Source organism: Nyctereutes procyonoides, unplaced genomic scaffold, assembly GCF_905146905.1.
Source record: "Nyctereutes procyonoides isolate TBG_1078 unplaced genomic scaffold, NYPRO_anot_genome, whole genome shotgun sequence".
NCBI lineage: Eukaryota > Metazoa > Chordata > Mammalia > Carnivora > Canidae > Nyctereutes > Nyctereutes procyonoides.
Window position 1 is genome coordinate 1,492,839 of NW_026575035.1, and position 18,691 is coordinate 1,511,529.

Below are 18,691 nucleotides of genomic sequence, written 5' to 3' on the forward strand. Positions count from 1 at the left end.
TGGGAGAATAAAGGTATAATTTTTTAAATTTGCTTTTGGGAGAGTCAAGAAGACAGCCAAATTTGGAACATGTGGAGGTGTTCTCAGAGATAAGATTTATTTTTCTTTTGTGGGATGGGAAATGTGGGTTTTCTTGGAAGAGAGGGAAAAGAGGTAGTAATAGTGCTAATCTATGAAGAAGAAACATGACCTCTTTCTGGGATAAGTCTGAGGGGCTTTTCTACCTCTAAGTGCGTGCTCTACAAAACTGTCAGTTCTAGGGAGATGGTGTGTCACTTACCTGGATGAGGATGCAATCTATAGTAAGACTTAGAGATGTTGGAAATCACCCTGCTTCATGAGGTTCCAAGAGAATGAGGGAGCCCCTTTTGCTTTGGCTCAAGCAACAAGCATCAGAAAGCATGAGGGGAGCCCAGGGAAATGAACGTGGAATAAAGAAAAGGCTGCCTAGGGATTCTGGATATTAAAACAATAATAACTACCACCATCATTGTTATCATAATGATAATGACACATAGTTACAGAGTCTTAATAGAACAACAAGAAATTTGTTACACGTGTTATTTGCACGATCTTATTCAATATATCATGTACAAATCCATTCATATTCATGTTATGTAATATATTCTATTACTTTAATATCATAACATATTCAGTGCTAGAAAACTCACAAGGAAGATCATGTAAGAAAGAACACTTCAAGGCTCAGGCAGGTAACAATTCCCAGGTACAGAAAGGAAGAGTCCTAGAAAGCATGGGCAGGGAGCCCATGTGGCAAGAGACACAGAAGTTATATTAATAATAGATACATAAAATGATTTACTATTTCTGGATAGGAAAAAGTTCTGGATGGGAAAGAATTCTTTTTCTCACTTGGGAGTTCTCAAGTGAACTCTGAAGACTAAAGAAATAGAATCATAAAAGAAGGCAAGTGGGAAAAGATCAAGAAAATGGCAAGTTATTCCTTGTGCTTCTTTGCTCCTTTCCACCTAGGCACTTGGTCATTCCTATCCTATCCTGGGGCACAGTTCCGGGATAATGGAAATATCTGCTTAAGCCAAAACTGAGGCTCAGGAAAAGAAAATGTTAAGAAGTATCTCAAAGGGCTGTTTCTTCATTCATAGGCAAGAGAATATATCTGAAAAAGAGAGCCAAGAAGCAGCTCATCATCAAACACATTATTTCTAGAGCAGAAAAGAATAATTGTATGAAATAGGAAAACAAGAACAAAAATAACTTCATGTTAGTTCAGGCCAGGTTTGCCAAGTACTATGTAGAGTACCCACCTACATCTAAAATTCTCTGTCTCCATAGTTCGTGGTCTTTGAGCACACGATTAGCCTAGCAGGCTAGTCAGCTATTCCAAACAATCTATGTGCTTGAAGATTTTCCGTTTTGCTTAAAAAAAAATTTCTTCTTCTTTCAGTTTTCAGAGACTTAAGATTTGGGAACTGCAACTAAAGGATTGTGATAGGGATCTGTAATTAAAATGTTTACTATGTGCTTTTGCAGTAAAACTATTGTAAAACTAAAGAAGAGGTTAAAGTCTAATTTCTGGCTGTCTGATAGTCATACCTTTTTTTTTTCTTTTTAAGATTTTTAAGATATCTCTACTTAAAAACATGGGGCTCAAACACACAACCGTGAGATTAAAAGTTGGGTGTTCTATCAACTGAGCCAGCCAGGGGCCCCTGATACTCATTCCTTCTAATTGCCTTTTATGTAGGCTTTAAACTGACAAGCTACCATCATTTAATTTAAATTTCTTTGTTCTGTTTGTTTTCTACACAGCAGAGAGCACAGCTATGTTTCCTTCTGGACTCCTCCAAAATGACTGAGTGCTACTAGAGTGTGTAGGCCCCCAGGCCTCCCTTTTGCCTGATTCTCTGCCCTCACTTCTATTAGGGTCTGCACTTACTTACTACTTTTGGTTTCTGAACAGCAAAAAAAAAAAAAAAAAAAGTGTTTTATGGATTTTTTTTTTGACTTTATATATCCAAAAAATGAGCTTTCTCTTTAGACACTGAATTCTCTCTTGGGCTTATGAACCATAAATCTTCCTTAGGACTAAAGAGCCTCATCTCTTGGCCTGCCACATTTCACCTGATGCCCCCATCCTTGTTTGACTATAAATTCCACCCACAGCCATATACTCCTCAGAGACAGCCCTTAAAACATTTATGCTGCATTCTTGCTCTCTTGACATGTATGATTTTTTCCCTCAAAATATTTAATTTTTCTTTCACTTCTCACATGGATTCTCAAATTCAGTAAAAACTCCTTCATAGAATACCACCTTCACCCTGAACTTGTAATGACTGTTGTATTAGGGTTTTCCAGAGAGAGAACCAATATGAGATTATACACATATATTTTTTATTATTTTAAGATTTACTCTAAGATACTGGTTCACATGGGGGTGCCTGGGTGGCACAGTTAGCTGAGCATCTGACTCTTGGTTTCAGTTCAGGTCATAATCTCAGGGTAAAGAGATCGAGCCCTATGTCTGGCTCTGCACTCAGTGAGGAACCTACTTAGGACTCTGTCTCTCTCCCTCTGCCCCCTCCCCCCATTCTCTTTCTCTCTCTCTCTCTCTCTCTCTCTCTCTCTCAAATAAATAAATCTTTAGGGGAAAAAATATACTGGCTCATGTGACTATGAAGGCTAAGGAGTCCCACAATCTACTGTCTGCCATCTAGAGACCCTGGAAAGCTGAAGGTGTAGTGTGAAGGTCTGGGAGCCTGGGAGCCAATGGTGTAGACCCCTGTCCGAGTCTGAAGGCCTGAGAACCAGGATCACAGAAGGCAGGAGAATATCAGTGTCCCAGCACAAGCAATCAGACAGAGAGACTTAAACCTTCCTCTGCCTCTTCATCCTATTCAGGCTCTCAACAGATTGGGGGATGCCTACCCACATTGGGGAAGGCCATCTGCTTTATCCAGTCCACCAATTCAAAGATTTCTTCTAGACACACTCTGATAGATACTCTCAGAATAATAGTCAATGAGTCATCTGGGCACCGCATGACCCAGTTAGACTGACACATAAAATTAACCATCACAACCAGATATGTTGATGTAAGAATATCAGCCTTGGAGGTCAGAAGCCAGAATGCTAGCTCTATCTATGCCTCCAACACTTGGGTGAGCTTGGCAATGTCAGAGAAGCTACCTGGGATCTGCTGGGGGGAGGTGTGTCCAGGGCTTCCTCTTGATGCCTTTCTATGCTCAGCCAAACAGCCATCTCTGATTATGTTTACTCAAGGCACCTAGGCATTGATAGAGGGGGTTCTCATCAGCAGTTTCCATTAGGATTCCAGGGTGAGAAAGGCTCAACTTACCAATATAAACAATTTTAGGAATAGAAGACAGGCACAGCAGGAAGTAATAACGCTTTTCCAGAAGAGAGGTCTGGGCTTTTATGGACAAGATCAAAGGAAAAATGACGCATAAGCAGCCTGCTCGGCACTTGTTTTGTCCCACTAGAATCCCATTTACATCGAAAATTATGTAACGCTGAGGAGTTCTAGCCCTTTCGTGGTTGCACAGTAATCTAGCTGCAGAGTCGTCTGCATGCCACTTCAACAGTTTCAAATGACCGCTATGCATTGCCCGTGCTTTATGATGATTTTTGCTTAAGACAAAGGCCTAAGAAGCAATTCTTTCTAAAACCACTTCTGATATTGTCTCCCTTAAAAGAAACCTTCCATCCGTGCAGAGGGATTTCTTGGCAAGTAGTGTCACGGTCTAAGAAAAGGGTGAAAAGGGCACCCATGCATGAGGGTGGTAAGGGCAGCTTTCAAAGAGGTTTTGGAGCTCAGGCAGGTAAAGAAGGTATCCACCAGGGACACGGAGGGTTGGATGATGGGATGGATCTGGAGGTATTCATGCTGAGAAGGAGGCAGCAGAAGGGATGGGGGATGGGTTATACATGAGGGGATTGATCAAATAAGTGACTATTTATATTACTGTACTGGGCACCTGGGTGGCTCAGTCAGTTAAGCATCTGCCTTCGGCTTAGGTCCTGATCCCAGAGTCTTGGAATTGAATCCCACGTCTGGCTCCCTGCTCAATGGGGAGTCGGCTTCTCCCTCTGCCCCTCCCCCACTTATGCTCGCTCTCTCTCAAATAAATAAATAGAACTTAAAAAAAAACAAATAACTATATTAAGGATGATGGGAGCCAGCTCAAATTCTGAAATGTTGTGAATATCAGTGGTTTTTGATAGACTGTTAGATAGATATGCTTTGATACAGAAACATATATGGTATGTATGCTCATACGCGTTTCCTAGCTCTGTCTGCTGAAAGGGTCAGGGAGCAATAAGCATATCCCAATAAGCACAGCCCAATAGTGATGAGCATATTGGCACCTAGACCCTGTTTTAAATACCATTCTCCTTCGAAATAACCTAGGATTCCTTGCAAAAATGGCTGATAGCAAGGCTAATGCAGCAGATAAAGTACAGGATGAACCCAGAACATCTTGTTGGATCAGAAATCATGGAAATGCTTGAAGAATGAATGACATAGCCATGTCAAAAGGACACAAGAGTCCCTTGAAGGAGTCAATTCTGGAACAATTGGGGGTCAACCTAATGGTAGTATTCAAGATTCTGGCACAGAGGCCCACCCAAAAGTGTCACCCACCCAAACAATCGGTGGTCCAACTGCATCACTATCATTTCCACAGGTGTTTTTGCATGACTTTCTGCATTCCTCCCCAGTGGCAGTAGTAGAAGGTGACACACAAGTATAGCAACTAAGACAGGCCAAAGCCAAGATCTGGGGAGCCATCAAAGACCACACTTACACATCCTCTCGTAAATTAACCCTCTCTTCTCTAAGCCATGCAAAACTGTATCTTCAGAATCTGGTCTGTGCAAAATTATCTCCCTACTATCATCAGAGGTTATTTACCTTGTTTTAAAAATAATGCCCTGAGGGGAAACGCCTCAAAATTAAAAGGGATCAATCCTCAAGACACTTGTTCCATTGCTTCTGCTTGATCTGACTTTGTCTTTCCCTATCACAGGAGCCACGACTCAATGGCTCTCTGAGACAGAAGTGGGGCAGATGAAGCCATGATGAAGGAGGGCTGGCAAATTGAAAAGAGAATGAAAAGGACTTCTGACTCACTCAGGCCTTGAAACAGGGGTTCAGGGTGAGTTTACTGAAACCCCATGGGGCAAAATGGAAGATAAATGAAGAGTATTTTTAGTTGCAACTGTCAGAAACTTTTTATTTAATGCAGATTTAAATCAGTACACTGTTGAATAGATTACCCTTCCTAATACGGGTGGGTCTCATCCAGTTTTAGGCCTTAAGAGGAAAATGACTGACCTCCTCCAAGAAGGAAGGAATTGCGGCTCCAGACAGCCTTTGGAGTCAAGACCACAACATTCGCTCTTGCCAGAATTTTTAGGCTGCCAGGTTGCCCTACAGATTTTGGACTCACCAGTCTAATGATCATCGTGTGAGCTGACTCCTTAAAGTACCTCTCTCAATCCAATCTCTCCCTCTCTCCCCACTCCTCACCCTTCTCCTCCCCCTTCTTTCCCTCTCCCTCTCCAGCTAATACCTTTACATGTATGAGATAATACAGTAAAATAATTTGATAGACTCCCTATTGAATTAGGTAACACTGTGTGGGAAGAAAAAGTAATACAGGACAGGAGTTAGAAGATCATATTTAATCTTACTTGAATCCTTTACTTAAGCCTAATTAATAACACAATACTGGGATTTATTTATTATATTAGTATAGTTCCAAGTGATCTGTTTCAGTTTCTCTTTAATTAAGTGGAGACATAATACTCATTATGGATTCTGCTTTGCCTTAAACAAGTTTGCATTTTTCTATTTCCACAGCAAAGTGATATACATTATGTTAGTAAGCAGAGCTCTCTCAAACTTTAATGTGCAATATGAATCACCCAGGGAATCTTTAAAGTATAAATTCTGCCTCATTAGATCTGGGCCCAAGATTCTGCATTTTCAGCAAACTCCCAGGCAGCACCAATGCCATTGGTTTAGGTTCCACATTTTGAGAAGTAGGGAACTAGAGCAGTAGTTCTCGCGCTCCAGTAGGCATCAGAATCATCTGCAGAGGGGATCTGGGTGGCTCAGTGGTTGAGCATCTGCCTTTGGCTCAGGTCGTGATCCCAGAATCCTGGGATCAAGTCCTGCGTCGGGTTCCCTGTGAGGAGCCTGCGTCTCCCTCTGTCTATGTCTGTGCCTCTCTCTGTTTCTCTCATGAACAAATAAATAAAATCTTTTTAAAAAATCAATACTAGGCCCCACCCCCAGAGTTTCTGATTCAGTAGGTCTAAACTGGGGCCCCAGAATTTGTATTTCTAACAAGTTCCCAGGGTGTACTGATGCCACCGGTCTGAGGGCCACACTCTGAGAAACACCAATCTAGAATAATGTTTTCCTAGTCATGAGAATCACCTGCAGCACTACTCCAAAACTACAAATTCCCATGCCCCTGTGTTAAGAGTCTAGTTCAGTAAATACAGGGAGGACCCAGGAATCTGAGCTCTTAACAAGCATCCCAGATTGTTCTTTGAAAGGCGGACCCCCAGCCAAAGAGTTCCCTTGATGTTTTTCAAAACCCTGTGTCAATACAGAAGTGTGAACCCAACCTAAACCCCCTGACTCCCACCTTTGGAAACAGGTTTCCAAGTATTTACACACTTGGAACATTCACAAGTGATTATAACACATCACAAAGCTGAGAACCACTGAACTGGAGCCGTGGTCCCCAACTCTGGCTGCACACTAGAGATTCTTATAAAGTCACATTAGTATCATCAGCCGAGGTTCCGATTTAGTTAGTCGGGGGTGGGATCCTGGTGTTTTAAATAGTCCCAGTAGCTTAATTCTGTGAAGGTTGAGAACTCTATTGGAGTTTCAGCCCCAGATGGGCTTCAAGGTGAACTTGAAACTACTTTTCCCCTAAGCCCTGGGGCACAGTGAGCAGAGCAGCCCACACCACATCTCCTTCCCGCTTGTACATGGGACACACCTACTCCTAAGGGTAAGGACTCAACCTTAGCAAGAGGCACCCCTGTACCCTGTCTGACCAAAGCATTCTCAAAGAGAGTGAAGAAAAAAAAAGAGAGAGACAGAATGAAGAAAGTGGCCTCCTTGGAGGGGGGTGGTGGGTGGGGTAACTCGGTGATGGACATTAAGGAGGTCACATGATGTAATGAGCACTGAGTGTTATATACGACTGATGAATCACTGATCTCTACGTCTGATACTAATAATACATTATATGTTAATTGACTTTAAATAAAATTATAATTAATTAATTAATTAATTAAGTGCCACACTCAGCATGGAGCCCAATGCAGGGCTCAAACTCAGGACACTGAGATCAAGACCCCAACTAAGATCAAGAGTTGGCTGCTCAACTGACTGAGCCACCCACATACCTCTGAAAGGAGCTGCTATTAATTATATCAGGCCTATAGGCACAATCTAGACTGTCCCCCAGAAAGAGGGACATTTGGTAACCTTACCTTTAGGTCAACTTGTACTGTGCTCCACTAAAGAACTCAGTGTTGAAGTACGGAAAGGAAGAAGAAAAGAAAGAGAGACAGAAAGCAAGCAAGCAAGCAAGCTCCTCAATTTTCCATTCAGGCCCAAACTCATTCATTCATTCATTCATTCACTCATTCAAAATATTTACTATGTTCTTTTGTGAGCCAAGAACTAAACTAGAATTTGGGACAATAACAAGTTGTGCCCCTGTTTTTAAGAACCTTATGATGTAGTGAAAGATTCAAGCAAATAGGGGCGCCTGGGTGGCTCAGTGGTTGAGTGTCTGCCTTTGGCTCAGGTCATGATCCTGGGGTCCTGGGATTGAGTCTTGCATCAGACTCCCTGGAGGGAGCCTGCTTCTCTCCCTCTGCCTATGTCTCTGCCTTTCTCTGTTCCTCTCATGAAAAAAAAATCTTAAAAAAGATTCAAGCAAATAAATGCTACTTTGACTCATATCAACATTCTTATTCTCTGAGATTTAGGGGACGGGGGGGCACTCCAATCGCCCCCCCCTCAGAATTAGATGGAACAGAAGATTGGTGACCTACACTGTCTTTTTCCAGCCACAGGCCCCCGCCTGCCACACTGGGAAGGGGCTGTGTCATTTTGTAACCTCACTAGGCAGATGTGCCCTTTGAGAGAGCACTCAACCCAGCAGAACTGTAAGTTTATTTTTGTTTGACATGGAGAGTTCTGTTTTCTACCATTTCCCATAAACTGAAATGCCCGCAGGAGGAGTCATTGCTGTGTCCCAAAGCACAAGCCATCCTGGTGGTCAACCTAGGAAAGATTACAGTTCCCCAAAGGGCCTTCACTATCTGAGCCAAGTGCTCCTTCTCACTGCCACTCTCTGAGGCGTCTTGTCATTGGTTAGGGAAGGAATAATAACAACATCTTGTTGGAGCAAGAGCAACCACATCTGAACTTGTGAGCAATTGCCCCCCTCATAATGAGAGCATCGCATCATCTTCTTGTGGGTTCCTGATAGAAGAAGTCATCAGTCCATCAGCTATTTTCCATCATTCTGGCTTAAAAGTAAATAAAATATTTCCCAGTGCTTCATGTAATCCCTCCTATTAGAATGTGATGAAGTATTTCTACTGATTATCCATAGCCATGTTGTCAAACAACAGTGGGTTGTTAACATCTGGAGGGGAGGAGATTGGTGAGGAGAGTTTTAATTTAGTGAAGAGTTTTCTTTAATGAATCTCATTTTGGCAGGAGGAAGTCCTGACAGGCATCATAATGCCATCTAATCTACCACAACCTTTCTAAAGTTGATGTTTTTCCCTTTCCTCAATCAATCCTGTTATTCCTTCCCTTTCAACATCCTCAAAGGGTCAAGACCCTGTAGCTAGAAAATATATTAAGTGGCTAGCTTCTCTCTAAATGAAAAATGTTTCACATTGCTTTGTCTTAATTTACTGTTTTTTTTCCCCTTCTAAAGTGTACAATTTGTGCCTGCCTAAAGGCAGACTGGGTCTAGCTTGTTTGAAATGTTTAATACACGCAGTCCTAAGGCTTTGCTGCAAAGCAAATTAATTTTCTAGGGAAACTGACAAGATTAACAGGTCTCCATTGAAGCCAGCTTCCAAAAAGCAAAGCTTAAATCTGTTACATAGGTCTCCTGGCTTCTTCAATTCATTTCTGGGTTGGTTCATTTTTTTTTAATTTGTGGAAATCATTTTTTTTCCCAGAAATGAGAGTTCCTCAGACACATGAGTAAAATCAATGGTGTGGTTGTGAATACCACTCAGCCACTTGCTTACTGTACAACTTATATTACCTAAGCTCTGTAAGCCTCAGTTCTTCATCAGTAAAATGGGGCTAACTTAGTACTGATGTCATTGCGAGCATTAAATGTCAGCAGACAGATACCAGGCTAAGTGCCATGCTTAGCCACAGGACAGTCACTCAGTAAGTGGTTTTTACTAATAGTCTATTATTATAATTCTCATTAGAACTAATAAGGAAGGGTTTGGATAAAGTGATATCCAGGCAATTATTTACATTTTTTAAAATATTTTTTATCCTTTGTTGTAAGATCCCAGATATCTGCTTGTATATGGAATCTTTGCAGAAACGAGATTTGGAGGCAAATTTGTAGGGTGGACCACAGAGATGCAGGCTTGCTTTGCCAATGTAAGAAAGAGAGCAATTCTTTAGAGAAACGTAACATTCACGCATTAGTAGCATACCATCGTACCTTACATCAAAGCAGAAGATTTTTTTCTGTAATACTTTCTGTAGAAGCAAAATAACAGTGTGGAAGCTTAAAAGTATTGTAGAAAAATGTCACTCTTTAATTACTTTACAATGCTCCTTAAGTGAAGGGGGGTGGGGATAGTAAAGGAGCATGAAGTCCTGAGTTTGAATTCTATCTCTCTGCTACTAATTGGTCACCTTGAGCAAGAATCAGGGCTTCACAATTTTAGGGTGAGAAACTGTGTTCATCCATTGGAAAGATCTTTATAAATGTTATGATATCTGAAGGAGATGTGACATTATTAACAAATACAACAATTTTCCATTGACTATAAAGAGATTAAGTGGTACTTTCCTTGTTGACATTGTCCCAGATTTTTATAGTACATTTCAATAAGAAGATGGCTCTGCTGTGCACAAAACCATGGTGCCCAGAGTTGCCTATGCTATCGATCCAAGCAGATAGAGAGGAATTAATGGATTCTCAAAGCCAGGGTCATAACTGCAGGTGCCACCAGGAAATTCCACACTGCTGCCTGGAGACAGAAACAAAGATAATATAATAGAGAAGAGAGATGAGGAGTCAGCCCTCTCAGGTCGCCTTCTGGGTCAGATAACCTAAGATGAATGTAAGCTGTTAATAACATCCCTGCAATGATAAGACTGAATTTGTGTTGTGAGTTTGTGAAGGGTGTTAACATAGAACTCCCTCAGCCCAATTTAAGTGTAATTATAACAAAATAGTTCTGTTTTGTTTTTTTTCATCATGTGGACTCACAAAGATACCTGTGCTCCCATAGCACTTTGTCTATATGGGAGTATATGGTGGCTTTGTAAAGTCATTTCACAGACAAGGTCAATGTAGTGTGGTTAGCCACCTCCCAAGCCCTCTTCCCCGCCAAAAAAAATTGCCAGTGATTATAAAGAGAATAAATGCTGTTTTCCATGTTGAAAGAAAAAAGAAAGAGGAAAATTGGTTCTAGAATGAAATCTAGAAATTATGGTGGTTTATAAAATAATAGTAAACATTTTGGCTTTCTTCTTCCTGAAATGAATAGGTCATATATTCACTTTGACTGCTGGACAAAATACACATGGATCCATACCGCCAGATAGTGGACAAGTGAAAATTGACAGTCAGTCAAAAAGATCAATAGGTTCATACTGTCACCAGTTTACAGCCATGCCTTAGGCCCTGCTGTACCAAAGCAGCTGACTAATGCTCTGCCTTACTATCTCCACACCTCCCGAGCCTGGATATACACAGGAGGTTCCACTGACATTAATTCCAAATGACAGCAGCTCTTAGCATCAACAGGGCAACAGCGGGCCCTGAGCCACTCCTCCCAAACCTCCCTCAGTTGTTTCTGGGTATCTCCAGGATGGTATCTCAGGTATATCCACTCCTAAATCTATCCATGTTTACCTTCTCCTACTGTCACTTCAGGACACCATACCTGCCTTTGCTGTCCACCCATCCCCAGTGTAGAAATACGGTGTCTGAAAAGGAGAGGCTGTGTCAAGATCCTCCCCAGATCACCAGTCCCCAAGATGTCATGGCACTGCTAGGTCCTGCGGGGAAGTGGGAGGGCACCACTTTGTCACTTAGGTCTGAAAACTTATGGCAAGACTCTCTGAGAATCACCCATTAAAAGAGTTTGTTTAGCTTCCAGCTCAACTTCTTTCTCTGCTGGGGCCTCCAACCAGACAAAGGGCCTAGCTAGAAATCAGATACATACCATCTCCTTCCAATGTCACTGCCCCTTCTATCTCCCCATCTTTGTTCTACAAGATAAGCAAGAGAAGCAAACAAAAACTCTCCCCTTCAATTACAAAACAAAACAAAAACTTGGGGCATCTGGGTGGCTCAGTTGGTAAGCATCTGCCTTTGGCTCAGGTCCTAATCCCCAGGTCCTGGGATCGAGTCTGGCCTGATGCTTCCCACAAGAAGCCTGCTTCTCCCTCTGCCTATGTTTCTGCCTCTCTCTGTGTCTCTCATGAATAAATAAATACCAATCTAAGAAAAAAACAAAAACAAAAACAAACCTCTAAAATACCGTATTTATCAGTCAGGATAGGCCAAGTTACGCAACAGTGACAAACGAAACTAACAGTGCTGTAGCATATAGCGACTTTGTTCTTCGTGTCTCCTGCATATTCTTTGTAGGTTGTTAAGGGGGCTTTGCTCATCTGAGTCACCTAGGAAACCAAGCTGATGGAGTATCCTGACAGGATCCTATGGCTCCTGTGGTCAGGCAGCTGTTTAATGTGACACAAATCGCCTCTCAATGCATTTCTTCAACTAAAGAAAGTCCCATGGGCATGCCTGAACTGAGGGCCACAGAAAAGCACAACTTTATCACGTCCTTGGAAGGGAGAGAAGTAAGATAGTTGTTAACAGCCTGATGACATCAGACAAACCCATTCAGATAAATGTTGACCTCCCTGCCAGGGGCACATACCCCCAAACTCTGAACCCTGTTGAGGCTTAGCTGGAACACTGGCTATGATTATGAAAATGGTAAAGTCACTTTGGAAGTGCAAGCCGGCACCCGAGCTGTGTAGGTGCATCCTTTTAGCAGGCCTTACATAACCACTGTTGGGACCAGGTGGCCCACATGTCACTGGGAAGAAAAACACTGTCATATTCAAAAACTCATTTTCAATGCCCAAAGACCACAGATGTCTTGTCAAAAAGTAGAATGTTATCCAGAAAAAAAAAAAAAAAAAAAAAAACTCTGTTTTGTTTTTTTTTTTTTGTTTTTTTACTTTACAGAGCATGAAGTGAAGCAGCCACACATTTTCAAGTGTTATCTGTTCCAAATAAATTTTAAATGTTTTAAAATATGTCTGCTCACAAACATCTGGCCCTCCACCTTTCAGTCTGCAACTTCCTTCCAATGAGTGAATGAGGGAACACATGCATGCACACATGCGCACACACATACTTTAAAACATCTAGAGCAAGAAATAGCTTAGGGGGTATTTAATTACAGAACACAGTTTCGAGCATCACCCACTAGAAATGGAAGTCAAATAAAAATTAAGGGGTACTAGGAAAGCCATTTCACACAGAGGAATAAGAGATCAGAAACTCAGGAGCCAGAAGCATGAATGCTAAACGTGCCAGGACCCTCTGGCACCGTGGAGAAGTGGCAGGATCCTAGTTCCTCAATGTCTTCATCTTGAAACTTTTTTTTTTTAAATTAAGATCAACCAATCACAAACGGTTCTTTAAAACATAAATAAAAAACTAACACTACTTTCACATCAGAGTTTCTCAGATTGACTAGGAAAGCAAGGGTTCTTGGAATCATAGACCTTTTAGAGGCACAAGGTCTTAAAATAATCCTGGACAATGTGGTCATTTTACACGTGAGGGGTGGCCTAGGAAAACCAGGATTACCCTAGCCTAACCAAGAGAGGGAGTGGTAGTAGAACCAAGGAAACAGCCCTGCTAGAGAGCATTAGGAGACCCAAGTATGAATGTAGGATCCACCACTTACAAAGTGTATAACCCATTGGTTGCACACCCTTCAGCCAACAGCTCCCCTGGAGATCACTGGAATAACACCCTACCCTAGCCTGCAGGTAGGGAAACTGCCAGAATGAGAAGAGACAATGAAGGCAAAAGAACCGCAAATCAGAAGCATTACACAATTACCAATGTTAGTTTGCTTTCTTTGTCTTCCCTTGAGTCCCTGGGCACCTCTCCTCAGAGATCCCACCATACCCCTTTCCCAGTCAAAACCTTCATCCCACTGTGTTGACATTGCCTATGGACACTTCGATCTTCCCCCAAGACTGTGAGCACCCTGGGGCCAAGGGCTTTGTCCCTAGATGAACATTTGCTGAATGAATGAACCTCTAAACCTCAAAGCTCACAAACCAAAAGACCTAACCTAAACCAGCTGAACACTTGTAGGGTCTCACTAATGATAAAGCAAACGTATTCATATAAATTTATAAATGAAACCTTTCTGAGAAAGGTTTACTACATTTTAAATATGTAACTTGTAATGGTCATTGTGCGGCAACCCTACAGAGTGACATGCGGAGAGAGAGAGGAAAAGAGAAAGAAATGACTATAATTCAGGATGCTTCCAGGCTCCTAACTTTGCAGGTTCGTCTCTTATCCCAAATGATAGATCCACCTAGAATCAAGTTTTCAGGTCTACAAGCCACTCATTTGAGAAACTAGTCACTCGGTATTATGAAACTTCAGATGCTCACTCCAGTGTTCAAGACCTGGGTTTGTTGTGGGAGTCCCAAATTAGCCTGCTGCTAAGTATGGACATATGCAAAGCTCCCTTTTATGTAACTAAGCATTAACGCCTACTTTATCTCCTACCTCATCATCTGTCACAGTCAAAAACTGGCAGCACAAATTCAAATTTCAGGGAAATAAAAAAAATATATTGCGCAGGAATTCCCCTTTAAAGCATAACCTTAAAAAAAATCCTTTGCTCTATGTCTTCTGGATTAGGTAAAGTAGGGTGGTGAGAGAAATGATTGAATTTCTGTGAACCTAAAAGCCCAACAAAGGTAATTAGCATGGGTACTATTCTGTATCCCACACCTCTTGGCAACAGTGCAAATCCAAAGAGAATTGAGAATTTTTCAGATTCAAATTGTGGAAGTGGGAGATTTACATTACATGATTCCCATACAGGAAGAAGCAACACAATCCCTGCCAAAATATACATAAAATTCCCCCACTCTCTACTGCTAATTTTCTGCCCAATAATCTACTTTCACATAGTACCTGTTTCCATGTCCTAGTGAAATGCTCTACTATTTTGAAATTTAGAAGTTTTTTTAAGTTTAGGAAATAATGTTTATTCTAAACAGCAAGCAGTTTCTATAGCCAGCAAACATAAACAATGATCTTTAAATCAAATAATAAAGTAACAAAATTACATTCAATCTCAGGGAATTTGGGTTTTATACAAAAGCCAAAGTAATTAATGCAATGCTCCTAACTGATTCATCCCATATATATCAACATCTATAACGTGCCACTGTTTTGGATCTTGAAAATGTAGCAATAAACAAGGCAGACGAAAATCTCTGCCCATACATTCTAGTGGGAAGAGCAACAAAATTCTATAGGAGTAAAATGTAAAATATGCCAGGTTGACAGATGTTGTATTTGATTGCATTAATATTCCCAATTTTGGGGGGACATTGACCATTTTTGGTCATATGCTCTGTGATGAGCTGGGCTTCTTCCCTTCTCCTTGACTTTGAGCCTGAACTTGTGACCTGCTTTGGCCAATATAATAAGGTAGAAGCAACAACATGCCAGCTCCTGAATCCAGAAAAACGTAGACCTGGAGAGGCCTTCATGATTCCAATGCTCATTTTGCTCCTCTGCCATTGCCATGAGAATATGCCCAAACCAGTCTGCTGGTCACCAGAAAAAGGTAAGGTAAAGGATGTGAAGCAGAGCTGTTCCAGCTAAGCTTCTCCAGCCAAATTCAGTCTAAAGTAGAGCCCCCTCGAGCCCCTTGGATATATGTATAAACTGAGCTAACATCAGCAGTGCTACTTATTGTGACCAGTAGGTGACCTCCTGCTGACACAGAGATGCATAAGCTAGAATAATAAATGACTGTTATTTTGGTTTTGAGTTTTGAGGTTGTTTGTTATATCTCAATAGCTAATCAATGCAAGTGCTAAAAAGTAGTCAAAATAAAGCATTAAAGAAGAATTATGTGTGTGGTAGTGGTGGGGGAGGCAATTTTAAATAATTTCCTTGTATACAGTCATTTTTCTAATATAACACATTATTAGTGATTCTAAAAACATTGTCTTTTCAAGAATTGAGAGGTTCTTCTGTTCATTACCTAACGTCCTCATCATATATTTGGCACTCTCATCCTAGTACTACATGAGCCCAAGCAAATGGGAGACAGAAAAAAACGTGCTAACTTGCTCTGGTATAAGAACCAGAGCAGAAATTAACCCCCATTTCCAGGTCCAATCCAGCTATATATTCTTGCTCTTTCTCAAGTTTCAAATGGAGTGTGTAAACTCAGTTCTTGTTTTGTTTTTGTTTTTTTGGCACTGGGACCTGGATAACCCAAGCTACAAATGCTTTAAAATATATTTAAAATATGCTTAGAATTGGTACTAAGAGTAAATCGTTATTAAAAATAATAATCATGGGGATCCCTGGGTGGCGCAGCGGTTTAACGCCTGCCTTTGGCCCAGGGCGCAATCCTGGAGACCCAGAATTGAATCCCACATCGGGCTCCCGGTGCATGGAGCCTGTTTCTCCCTCTGCCTGTGTCTCTGCCTCTCTCTCTCTGTGTGACTATAATAAATAAATAAATAAATAAATAAATAAATAAATAAATAAATAAATATCATGAAGCTACCATTATCTCCCATTCACTATGTGCCAGGGGCTGTTCTGAGCATTCACAAGCAATGGCTCATCTAATCCTCACAAAAATAGCCAGAACTGTCATGTCCCCAGAGGAGGAAACTAAAGCTCAAACTAAGAATCAGCTGGCAGATCTGGGATTAAAACTCAGATCCAGAGCCACCAATTTCAACAATGTTCAGAAATATGGCTCCTCTGTCCAGATGTCTGTCTTCCAGGTGATCAGAAACCTCTAGAGGTGAAGATAGTATTAGGAAGAACTCCAGTTTTCATATTGTCTTTGAACGTGGCATCCTGTGGTTCACTATGGCTCTACTAAAATCTTGCCCAGAAGCACTCTCCTCATTTATCCCAAATTCACTTAGGGTTAAAGGCAGAAGTAGGGAATAGAAAGCTATTGGTTTAAGTTTTGCCAATAGAATTCTTCCAACACTGTCCTGAAGTAAGGAGAGGGTTCGGGGTTCTTTCTTTCTTGATTCTTTTCAATTGTTATAAAAGTAGCTAGTGCTGGTATGGATGAAAGCCTTTCCAAAGGAGCCACCCTACCTTTTAGCAAGGTAAATGCAGGTTCCATTGCATTCATTTTGTCCACCCACTTGAAAAAGAGACCAAGACCAGAGGGTTCCAGCCCAGCTTTGATTTCCTACTTCATCCCAGTGCTAACCGTGCAATTCTCATCTTGTCATAAAATGGTTGCACTGACGGAAATGAAGTCACGAGTTCCAATTCAGAGTTCTGGAAGATTCTAGTGGCTAGAATTGGCTCTAGTACCAAGAGAAGCTCAAGCTGAATGTATAAAGGCTTAGGGGAAAAAATCCTCTCAATCCCTTGTCTTCTAGGGAGTTACCTGTTGGTGGCTCCAGCGGACTGGTGGAACGGTTTGAGAGCTTCTTGATTAAGGTATTTTCAGGGGCCCCTAATCTGTTTTAAATCTTCCCTTTCCTTCATCTTTTATGGGTTCTAACAATTGACATCATATTCCAGAGTTGTATGACCTTGGGAAAATCACTACACCTCTGTAGATTCTAATTCCTCACTAGTAAAATAAAAATTGAAGTTCCTCCTTGCCCTAACATTCTATCACTAAAGTACACCTGGTTAAGCTACTGACTACAACTTAATGATAATTTTCAGCCTGCTACAGGTTACAGCCCTGGACACAAGCTAACAGAGTTAAAGTAGTTTAATAAAACGAATTAGATCTTTTATCAATTTTTTTGAAGTCCTAGCTGTTCGTATGCCTTTTCAGTCTTAAAACTTTTACAAGCACGACAGCAAAAATGACAACCATTTCAAAAGCCCCTCCGGATCCCAACCATTTGGCTCTTTAGATTTCTAGATTAAAAAAAAAAAAGCCATCGCTCTATAAGAGAGTATCAGAAGTCTTCGCAAGACTTTTCCGTTCCATGATCTTAGGCAGCGACCAGGCTGGTAAATTTTTTCTGTGAACGCTGTTTCTCCAAGCCAGACCTAATAGCTACCGGTTCCCAATCAATCGCTATTCACACTCACACATCTGCACACATAAAGCCACTTTAAACATCAAGCTGTGGGGTCCTGACATGATGACAGAGCCACCAGCTGTCGGGGCACTGCGCTGAATTGGGGACACAAACCCCATTTTCCTATGTAAATTGGCCTGGACGCTGCTTCGGCCCCCAACAAAAGGGGACGGTCCTGTTAAATGGGGCCATCTGGCCGTCCCCCAGCCCCACTGACACCTCCAGCATGGGGGTGGGGATGGGGAGAGCTGGCGGGATCTTCAGGGGACCAGGAAGGTAGCTCGGTAGCGCACAGCTGTCACTCCGACCCCAGGGGTCTGGCCTACAGAGGTTGGAGGAGAGCAGACTCGCGGTGGTCTTAAGCCTCCGGGCCTGGGGCGCCTGGAGGTCTCGGAGCACTCCCGAGGTGGGGGAGGGCGCTCTTTGTTCCCGGGCCCCGGGCGGGGGCGAGGCGCCAGAGCCCCGGGCAGAGTCACCGCTCCGTCCCCGGGGCCCCAGGGCAGCTCCCGCCCGGCCGCGAGCCGCCGCCGGCGCCTCCATAGCAACCGCGTGGGAGCTCCGCAGACCCGGGAGAGGAGCAGGGGAGGAAGGCAGGAGGGGAGCCGGAGAGGGGCTGGGGAGAGGAAGGAGGAGGGGTCCGGGGGTGGAACGGAGGCGGCAGGAGCGAGGAAAGCCAAAGAGGTGGTGGGAGCCGGGAGCACGGGCGCAAAGGAGGTGCAGAGGAGGAAGGGCGGGCCGGGGGGGAGGTCGGGGGGGGGAGGAAGGGGGCGTAGGGACAAGGGAGAGCAAGGAGAAGGGGCACCGGGGGTGAGGATGAGGGGTGCAGGAGAGCGGAGCAGCGGGGAGCAGGGAGGGGCGCAGGGGTGGAGCCCCGGAGGAACGGAGGAACGAGCAGGAGTGGGGCGGGGGGCAGGGAGGAGTGCAGGAGGCGGAGAACCCGAGGAGCGGCGGGCAGCTCGGGAGGCCGGGAGGGGAAGGGAGGGAGCAGGGGAGCAGGGCGGCAGCCGGGGAGGAGGGCGCGGCCCCCCGCCGCCCCGCCCAGCC